Here is an 11299-nt window from a genome sequence, read left to right as displayed (position 1 = left end):
ATAATTATCACATCAAGTGTGCACCCTCGCACCTCCAAGCTCAGTTAGTAAATAAAGCTCCACCTATCTCATTATTAATAATAATTACACCAAAATATGTTGATAACACTAAAATTACCAACACCCCCCCCCCCCCCATTTTAGTGTAATCCTTAGTTAACTAAAAGCAAACACAAATCAAACTTATGCATAAATACAAATATCTTAAAGATTGAATTTTCACATTAGTATAACATACATGTCAAATACTCGTGAATCAGGGTGTCCTAAGGATTGATGTAACGACCAAGTTTTCAAAAGAAAATTTTCATTTTTGATTAGCCAAACACATTTCCATAAATCACAAAATCCATGTATAATTGTTTTCAAAAATCATATCAATTACAACTTTTATTTCAAAACATCAGAGTGTCCCATAAATCGCCTGAGAGAGAGAGAGAGAGAGAGAGTGCACGCCACGCCATTAAGCCTTTCCCTTACCTTTGGGCTCAGATGTACTTGAAAAAAATCCATAAACTGTAAGCTAATGCTTAGTGAGTTCCCCAGAGCATACCCCACACACAACCACATAACACATAACATATTAGCTATAAAAGCTACATCTATAACTATATAAGCCATGCATATAACAATTAAGGATGTCAAGGGCTCATCCCCAGGTTCTTACTCCAGGATGCCATGGGCTCCCCACATGGCCTTATACCTAAGTGCCATGGGTTCTCCCATGGTCTTCGATAGAAAAGCCATGGGCTCCCCACATGGTCTTACATCCAAGTGCCATGGGCTCTCCTATGGTCTTCCACACATACATATCACAAATATCACTAGCATGCTTCCTAGCTCAACAAACTATCATCTACATAATACAACTACAAATAGGATGCCAAATATCATAAAATGGGCCGGCCTTGGTGCCTTAGACCCATTAGTATGGTGAGGAGACTCACCTCTGTTTAAAGAATCCAAAAGATGCTCTCCTAACAGTCTGTAACCACCTGTGTTGAATAATAATAGCATTACTTGATGTTAGAATTAAACCTCATCTAAGTGGAGAACCCAAATCCCCAAGTCATTTCACAATGGCCCAAAGAGCCTTCCTTAGTTAATGGGCCTAAAGTCCATATCCAAAATCATTAATGGGCCCCATGGCCCAATAAAGCCCAATCATAACATTCATGGCCCAAAACAGATAAACTGGCCCACTAACCCCCAAAACGTGACCAAGCCCAATGATTAATTAGGCCCAAAAGCTCAAAGGCCCAAGACAAGTCCAAGTCCAACTGCTGAGCGTACGCCCGACGTACCTCCCTGGTACGCGCAACGTATTGAGTCCTTGAGCAGTACGCGCGACATACACTAACTTACGCCTAACGTACAAATATATTAAGCACTTCCTTCCATTAAGTGCTTAATACTCAATGTTCTAAGGTCCAAAACCAGATCTGAGCTCATTAAGACGTCCTAGGGCATAAAGTTGGCAACTTTATGCCCTTGCATGCTCTATGGGACTTAAAAACTTCATTCTTCACATTAGGACTTCATATAAGGCTCCAAACTATTGCATGCAGTCTATATACTCCCCAAGCTCGCACCTTTATGCATTTAGCATGCTCACAAGGCTCAGATATGACCATTTCGACCTCTGGGGTTGCTCAACTCTCAAGAGGAGGTCCAAAACCAACAAAAGGGACCATAAGAAAACCGCATACGGTCATGCACCTGTTGAATCAGACAGGTATTCTTGAGGACTACCTCAGTGCTCCCCATAACCCGGTGTCCAACCTCGTCCCAACAAACCGAGGTCCTACATTTCCGACCATACAACGTCTCAACTGGAGCTCGGTCGATACTTGCGTGATAATTGTTATTGTACGAAAACTCTGCCAACAGGAGGTACATATACCAACTCCCTCAAAAATCCAACACACATGCTCACAACATATGCTCAAGTATCTAGATTGTCCTCTCACTTTGGCCGTCTGTCTGGGGGTGGTATGTCGTGCTAAAATGCAACTGAGTGCCCAGTTCCTCATGGAACTTCTTCCAAAACCTAGATGTAAACCAAACATCCCTGTTAGAGACTACCAACACTGGCACTCCGTGCCTAGCCACCACCCCCCACACATAAATTTCTGCCAATTTCTCAGTGGATATACTCTCAGAAATCAGAATAAAGTGGGCACTCTTCGTTAATTTGTCCACGATCACCCATATGGTGTCCACACCCCTTGCCATCCTCGGTAACTTCGTGATGAATTCCATAGTGATCTCTTTCCATTTCCACATGGGAATGGGTAGCAGATGAACCTTGCCATGAGGCCACTGATGCTCAGCCTTGACCTTCCTGCAGGTCAAGCACCGCTCCACAAACCAGGCGATCTTCGGCTTCATGAAGGGCCACCAATAACTCAATGTCAAGTCTCTATACATTTTCGTAGCCCCTGGATGTATAGAGAACCTAGACTTGTATGCCTCCTCTAATATCTTCTGTCTCACTCCTCCAGTCACCGGTACCCACACTCGGCCACACTGAGTCAAAAGGCCACGACTATCCTTAACAAAAAAAAGGATATCCAATAGTGGAGAGTCACCGATACCCACGCTCTATCTTCCAATTCTTCTTCTTCACCCCCTCGACCTGAGCCTCCTTGATCATATCCAACAGTGGAGAGATCACGATCATCCTCATACATACATTGCCAGTCGAGGAACCTGCCGCCTTGCGGCTCAAAGCATCAGCCACCACGTTGGCCCTCTCGGGGTGGTATAGAATCTCACAATCATAGTCCTTCAGCACGTCCAACCACCTCCTTTGTCGCATATTGAGGTCCTGCTGATCCATCAAATACTTCAAACTTTTGTGATCAGTATAGATGGTGCACCTCACTCCATACAAGTAATGCCTCCAAATCTTGAGGGCAAACACCACTGCCCCCAATTCCAGGTCATGAGTGGGGTAATTCGCCTCATGAGGCTTCAACTGCCTCGAGGCGTAAGCTATCATGTGCCCCCTTCTGCATCAGTACCGCACCTAAACCCCAAACCGATGCATCACAGTACACCACCAAATCGTCTAACCCTTCAGGTAGTACTAGGATCAGAGCCTCGCATAACTTCCGTCTCAGGGTCTCAAAATCCAACTGCTGATCCATGCCCCATCGAAAAGTCACATTCTTCTTGGTCAAGTGGGTCAATGGCACAAAAATTTTGGAGAAATCATGGATGAATCTCTGATAATAGCTCGCTAAACCCAAGAAGCTACGGATCTCAGATGCATTCTTCGGTACTTCCCACCGCATTACTACCTTAACCTTGGCTGGATCAACCAAAATGCCCTCCTGGTTGAAGATGTGCCCCAAAAACTGTACCTCTCGCAGCCAAAAATCACACTTGGAGAACTTGGCATATAGCCTCTCCGCCCTCAGGGTCTCCAATACCTCTCTTAGATGTTGCTCATGGTGCTCCCTGGTCTTAGAATAAACTAGGATATCATCAATAAAAATGATCATCGACCGATCCAACATTGGTGAGCCCAAACGACATCACCACAAACTCGTAATGCCCATACCGAGTCCTAAAAGCTGTCTTCGGTATGTCCTCATCCCGAATCCTCATCTGATGGTATCCGGACTAGAGATCAATCTTGGAAAACCAAGACATACCCTGCAGCTGATCGAACAAATCATCGATCCTTGGCAATGTATAACGATTCTTCAATGTTAGTTTGTTCAGCTCCTGATAATCAATGCACATCTTGTGTGACCCATCCTTCTTTTTCACAAACAGGAAACGAGCTCCTCACAGGGAATTGCTCGGATGGATGAACCCTCGGTTTGGCAGCTCCTGAAGCTACGTAGATAACTCCTGCATCTCCGGTGGTGCCAACCGGTATGGTGCCTTCGCTTTCGAAGCGGCATCCGACACCGAATCAATGCGAAACTCCACCTACCTCTCTGGAGGCACTCCTGGTAACTCTTCGAGAAAGACATCCTGAAATTCCTGTACAACCAGCACACTGCCCACATCAGTCGTGGTCTCAACCCTCGTAACTGAGATATAGGCCAGAAATCCCATACATCCCTGCTGCAAAAATCTCCTAGCTCTCGCATCCGAACAGAGAGTTGGCCCCTGCGAGGCCCTCTCACCATGTATAACCAGTTCTCCCCCACTTGTAGTTTGAACCCTCACTAACTGTCGCTCGCAATCGATCATGGCCCCGCTGGCCCCCAACCAGTCGATCCCAACAATCACCTTTAGTCCCGGCAATAGTATCGGAAATAGATTGACACGAAACCTCTCTCCAAGCACATTCATGACACAATCTCGATACACCCTCATAGCACTCACGGTGCGGTCATCTACAATCTTCACTGCGAACAGGGAATCCAGAATCCCCGGCTCATCCCGAAATTTCTTGCTAAGTGCAAGAGACACGAATGATTGGGTAGCTCCCGAATCGAATAAAACGTGAGCTGACATACCATTGAACAAAAAGGTCCCTATACAAGCACAATGTATAGATAAGCAATGCAATAAATATAGAGTAGAAAAGAGTAAATACATACTAGCCACAATATCTGGCTCTGCCTGAGCCTCCTCGGTAGTAAAGTGGAATGCGTAGCTCCTCACTGTTGGAACATCGGCCTTAGTAGGGAGGCCATCTGTGATGCTCAATGTGGCTTGCGCAGGCGCCGCCACTGCTCCACTCCCTCCCTGCAACCTTGGACAATCGGCCCACTTGTGGCCGATATGGTGGCAGCGAAAACAAATCAAGCCCTTCTTGGGGTAATCCCTGATCATATAGCTCAATTGGCCATAAGCATAGCATCCCAAGCCTGCCGTCCGATAAGCCCCACTGTGCAGTTTACCGCACTTGGCACAGCAACCATGGCTGTGCTGGCCCCAACTAGATGAATCCGAGGTCTTTGGCTTTTTTAGCCTGACCTACTGTTGTCTGGACCTGCTCAGGCTTCTGCGTGCTGCGGATGTACAACTCCATCTCCCGCTCACGGGCCTTCTCCACCATCTCATTTAGGGTTTTGCACCATGTGAAACTCACAAACTCCCAGATATCATCCCTCAGCATGGAATGATACCTCGTCCTCTTTATGTCCTCATCGGTAGCATATTGTGGAATAAAAAATGCTCGTTCCCGAAACTTTGCAGTGATCTCCACCTGAGTCTCGGTGGTCTGCTGAAGGTCATGAAGCTCCCTCACAAGTCGTTGCACCTCAATCGGTGGTGCAAACTCAAAATCAAACCCTCTAACAAACTCGGCGCATGTCATCTCAGCCACACCGGCTGCTCCCACCTGACTAGTCACCTTGCCCCACCAGTCTCGGGCTTTGTCTCTCAGCATACATGAAGCAAAACCCACCTTTGCCACATCGGGGCAAGAACTCGTGCACTGGGCGTTCTCTATATCCGCCACCCAACGTCGGCTGACAATGGGGTCCCTGAGCCCGTAAAACTCTGGCGCTCCACACTCCTTCAACTCCCGGAATGAGGGAGTTCGGGTGCCGACCTGGCCCGCAGCAATCTCGGCTCTGAATACCATGGGCCTCTCCTCCATAATCTCCCTCATACATGGATCTCCCTCATAATCACAAAATCCATGTATAATATGTTTTCAAAAATCATATCAATTACAACTTTTATATCAAAACTGTTGGATTAGTGTCTAAGTCCATAACTATTTTGGTATGTACTTGACCCGATGGTGCATGGTCCTTTTGGGTTGCCTTCACCAAAGCAACTTGATTGGAGAAATAAATAGAAAGAGAGGATAATATGATTTATTAATATGTTATAAGGATGATATATTAAAGGAGAAATCATATTTGTTTAATTAATATTGGTCAATAATTAATTGAGAATTAATTTTGTGATCAAGTGTAATTAATTAAACTTGAAGGGGCTGAATTGTAATTATGTGATAGTTACAAAATAAGGTAGGGATTATCTTATAAGTATGGTGAACGAATTTAAGGTTGAAAAGCCTTAGAATTTGAGTATGATAAGGATTCAAGGATTATCTTATTGGTTGCTTAATGGATAATCAACTAGATAAGGATAATGACTGAAACCCTATCTCTACACCTATATAAACACCCCTAGGGTTATGAATTCGTGTATCCCTTCCCAAGAGGTCCCAAATACGAATTCTAACCTCCCTCCTCTCTCCTTATACCTTCTCCACTTGCTTATGGTGTTTGTAAGCCATTAGAGGAGTGACACTTGTGACTCTTTGCTTTCCAAGGTCAATTCAAGGAGGAATTGGATTGTTATTGCTACATAACAATCAAGGTATGTTCTTAAACCTATTTACATGTGAATTCTGATTTCCATATGCTAGAATTAGGGTTCAAAGTCTTGGATTCAAAGTATGTACAATAGAGAAACCTAGATCCGAGCTTTAGGGTTTGTATGAGCACATAGGATGTCTTATGACCAAAACCCATCAGTGGTATCAGAGCCTTGATTGGTTTCTATTGTATTGATGCTTGTTGTAACTGAAAAATTCGATTTTTTGCATTCTGGAGGCTGGACTCGCCGAGTCCATGGCTAAACTCGCCGAGTCCAAGGTGACTCGACGAGTCCAAGGCTGACTCGACGAGTCAACTCGTCGGAAGGAGGGTACTTCGGGATTTCTTGCTGTTTTTGCTTATGGATAATTACCTTATCATGTTAGATTAATATTAATCCGATTATATGATATATTTGACTATATTTTTAATCTAATTGAAGATATTTATCAATTAATAGGATAATTGTTTCCTTATAAGATAATTGATTAATTATTTTAAGTAAATTGATAAATTATTTTGCAAGAAATCATCAAATATGGATAATTATGTGATTAAATGTTAATTTGAATTATTTGTTATTTGATCCTTGTTGTTGTGAAAAGTTTCATATTTGGCCCTTTAGGTTTTATAGTTTAAATTTGAACCCCAAAAGTTTTGTTGTTTTGAAATTTAAATAGTTGAAACCTTAATGTTTTGAAAAAGGTTTCAAAACTTGCCCTCAAGTTTTGGAATTTAAATTTTGATTAAATGGTTTAATTTTGATGCATATTTAAATTCTAAACCCTAATGTGTTGAAATGTTTCAAAACTTGCCCTCAAGTTTTGGAATTTAAAAGTTGATTAAAAGTTTAATTAGGAATGTTAAATTCTAAAACTCTAGTATAGTTTTGAAAAAGTTCAAATCACACCCTTATGGTTTTATTAACTAATTAAGGTGTTTAATTAAAGAGGTTCAATAAATCCATAAAAGTTTGGGTTTACAATTTGAGTAAATTAAAAGTATAATTGTTAAATTGAACCACCTAATATTTTAAAAGTGTAAAATACACCCTATACTATATATAACATTAAAAGTCTAACATTGTATATATGTATAACTAAAAGTCAGTCTTACCGTTAGTAGGCCTCATTCACGAAGCTGGTCTATAAGGGGTGTTTAAGGAAGTTGCCTATAAAATGGCGATTGAATGGGTATCCACTCTTACCCACCGCACTCTTGACTAGTGGAGGGTCGTTAGCCGAACGGGTAGGATAGGACGAAACCTTCCATTATAAGTATAATGAATTACTAAAGTAACTAAATGTTTTCATAATTCCCAATCTTAGTTACTTAGGCAAAAGTGAATTGATGCAATTCCATGAAATTACACTTTGTGCCCTTGCGAAGACGTTAGTGGAGCGTGTGTGGTTAACCGGCACACTAAATGGGTCTAAGCAAAGGTAGCAAAGGGTGACTCAATGTTTGTCATAGTTCGGTGGAGCGTGTGTGGTTTACCGGCACATCGAATAGATGACTGTAACATGTGAGGGCACCATGTAAGTCTGCATGGTTATTCACACCCGCTTTGTGATCCTCGGCATCCCAGTCACAAACAAGAGGGGCATATCGAGATTTAAACATGCCATTGAAAGTTCAATGAATCTCAAAGGATCTAGGAGTTTTCATAGATTTAAAACTTAAATTTCTTTTTCGTTTTTCATGGTGGAAATTAGTGAATCGTCATTCACTTACCTTCAAATATTCTGCAACTAGATTACGGCATCCCTTTTCTAGGTTGTAGCGTATTGTGTTGGGTCCTAGCCTTGGAATTTCATTTGGGTGATCTACCAAGGACTCAATCTATCAACTAACTTGAATTCGTTTTTCTCCCGTTTTGTAGATGTCAAAGTTCGACAACTATGGTCATCTCAAATCCCGTGGAACAAGCATTCCACATGAAGATGATATTCCACGATTCGATCGAGGATCAAGAAATCATGCTTCACTTCCTCCTCCTCCTCCAATTATTCTCCCTAACCCACAAGATTGTAAAATTGAAAGGTTCAATATCACTCAAGCCCTTTTGGCAAGTAAACATAAAGAAGGAAAGTCGTTGTCTGTGAGGAAATGGCTGTTGATTGGGTTCTTCAGTCACTTCCTAACTCGTATAGTTAGTTCGTAAGAGAGTACTATATGATGAACACTTATAGATCTCACCTCTATGCTTATTGCTGCCGAATCAGCAATGGTTTGGCGCAATAGAAAAGCAAAGTTAATTGGTGAATATGCCTCTATGGATATAGACAATGGCAATGAAAGACATGCAAGGATCGAAAAGGTTGATCATAAGAGAAAAGGCGATGTCTAAAGTAGTTCCATGTGTTGTTCCGAAAGAGTCAATTTGCTTTTATTGCCAAGAGAAGGGGAATTGGAAATAAAGTTGCCCTAATTACCTAAGAGATCTAAGAGATGGGAGAGTCAAAAGTATGACTGCGCTTTAGGTAAATATCCACTATCTAACTCAATTAAGTTCCTATTCATTGATTCTTAATACATGATGTAATAAGATTGCATCTGAATGTTTTGTAGGGTCGGTGAAAAGAAAGGAAGATTGATAAGAGAAAGCAAGATGAATCTAATCACAAGAGATGGATCTCGATCGCATGGACTTGAAGATTAGATTTTGAGCTTAGAAAGTTATGATAGAGTTGTTAGAAAATTTTCTTTTGAAATACATAGTTTTCAATGGATTTTTGCATTGTAAGGACATATGTTTTCCGCTGCTTTTATAAATAAAATAAATTTTGTTTGACTTATTTATTTATTTGTTTATTTCCTTACAATGAAATCGTTATGAAAATTGATGTTCGAGTATTTCTACAACGAATGGATATGATTCTTAGTTATGTTATTTATGGAAATGTCAAGAATTTACCAAATAGGGAGAGTTTCTCATCGCCCAAAGTTTCAATTGGACAGAAACTTGGAATCATGCAACGTGGATGCACGATGAATGAGAAACTTCGTATTTGGAAATTAGACTGATTCGTTGACAAAGTGTCAAGTGAAGGACTAAGAGATCGAGCACACAAAGTTGCGTGTTGATCAAGTCCACCATAAGAGTAACAAGATATTCGTCATGATTTACTAAAGGTTTAGTAAATATGATTATACTTACAAGATTAAGTGTAATTCTGAATTGATTAAAGGGTTTAGATCAATAGCAGAACGAATAAGAAGAATCAAGTAGGCAGAAAGATAAAAGTTTCTCCATTCTAAGAAGATGGGAGAGTACCTTTTATGCTTTATGATAGGTCTTAATGATTAAGAACCATATCTCAATTGATCCTCTAAGTGAGTCTTAGTACAATTGTATGTCTAAGAAGAGGAATCAAGAATTGAAGAAATGGTTAAATCAAGAAGTCAATCATACTTCATTCCAATGATAAATCTTAAAGTTAAGATTGTGACAATGAGTGATAAGTATTAAGAAGGTTTGTAACTTTCATTAAATGTGGTAAGATTGTGATGTCTTGAATAAGACAAAGACCAACTTGGACCAATTTATGAAGTGTTTTGATAAAAGCTACACTAACTCTTGAATATTTGTTTGTCAAGAAATGTTTTGACAAGAGAATCGTATATGTCAAGGAGTCAGTGGGAGTCTTAATGGTCTTGAAAGGTTTCAAGAACAAATCAAATAAACCTTACCAATCATCACTAGCACACGAGTTGAGGTTGACAACCTATCGTATTGACATTATTTTGATTATGTGTTGTTCCAATTGAGTTAATTATGCATATGAGTTCTATGAGGTCTCATCTTGAATGCATAAAAGGCAAGGCACCTTAATCAATGAAAGATACATTGATAAGAAAGGGTGAGATGCTTAATTACTTGGAAGACGTGGTGGGCAGCTGTGCTACCATGAGGCAAGAAATCAAGATTAAGAAAGTTCGATCCATATGAGTTTGAATTTGTCGTAAACGTTGGTTTTGACAAATTCACATGGATAGGAACGTTTATACACTATTTAAATCTAAGTGTCATAAGATTTCCTCCTTCATGAAAATGATTGTGAGAAAATGCTTTCACTAAGAAAGATTTTAAGAAGATAGTGATTGTAAAATTGCATTCTCGAATTCAATTATGGTTACGGCATCCCTTTCCATAATTTGAATAGTGAGGTTTGGCAATTAGTCTTAATTGTTTAAGACACACATATGAACTATCGAAGGCAAAGGTGTATAAAGAATCCTTGATAAAAGATTATCAAAGCACTAAGTATTAGAAACATGAACTTAAGAAATTCAATAAGCATTGTTTTCTGAAAGTTAAGATGTTTATGAATACATGTCGAAGCTAGTGGGAGCATAAGTGTTATGTTTTATAATAATCATCAAGATAGTGGGAGCATAAAAGTTATGATTGTATGATTATTAAGGAAAGTATTGCAAGGTTAGCAATATTAATTATAGAAAACAAGAGTCATACTTTGCAAAGTCGCAATAGTTGAAGAGTTGTTTTGCTATAATTAAGGGAGAGAATATTATGCTTCATTTCAAATCTAAAGGATTAGGTTGAGAAATGTTAATAAATTTAGTCAAAGGTAAATAGTGTGTTCTTAAAATTTCGATTATGATTACGGCATCCCTCTTCACAATTCGAATTTTGAGAACATAGCAAATAAAACATTATGCGTCGTGTCCCATACGCTTAGGGTATAGGATCGATTGCAAATGCTTTAATGTTTGACCATTCTAAAATTTTCCAAATGTCGAGCGCATTTAGAGGGAAAAGGGACTAGAATTGGTTTTGACTAAAAACAATTAAACAACTATCAAAGGACAATCCAAAGTTCGACGAGGATTGGTCGCTTGTGAAAGTTGGAAGTATAGTATTGGAAAATATGGAAATGTTTCCATATTGGATGGACCGTATCGACATCATTACGAATAAATAAGATTCTATTAAGAATGAGTTGTCATATGGAACATATGGAAGTGTGTCC

The sequence above is a fragment of the Lactuca sativa genome, chromosome 3, assembly GCF_002870075.4.
Source record: "Lactuca sativa cultivar Salinas chromosome 3, Lsat_Salinas_v11, whole genome shotgun sequence".
NCBI lineage: Eukaryota > Viridiplantae > Streptophyta > Magnoliopsida > Asterales > Asteraceae > Lactuca > Lactuca sativa.
Note: the sequence above shows the minus strand (reverse complement) of the source record.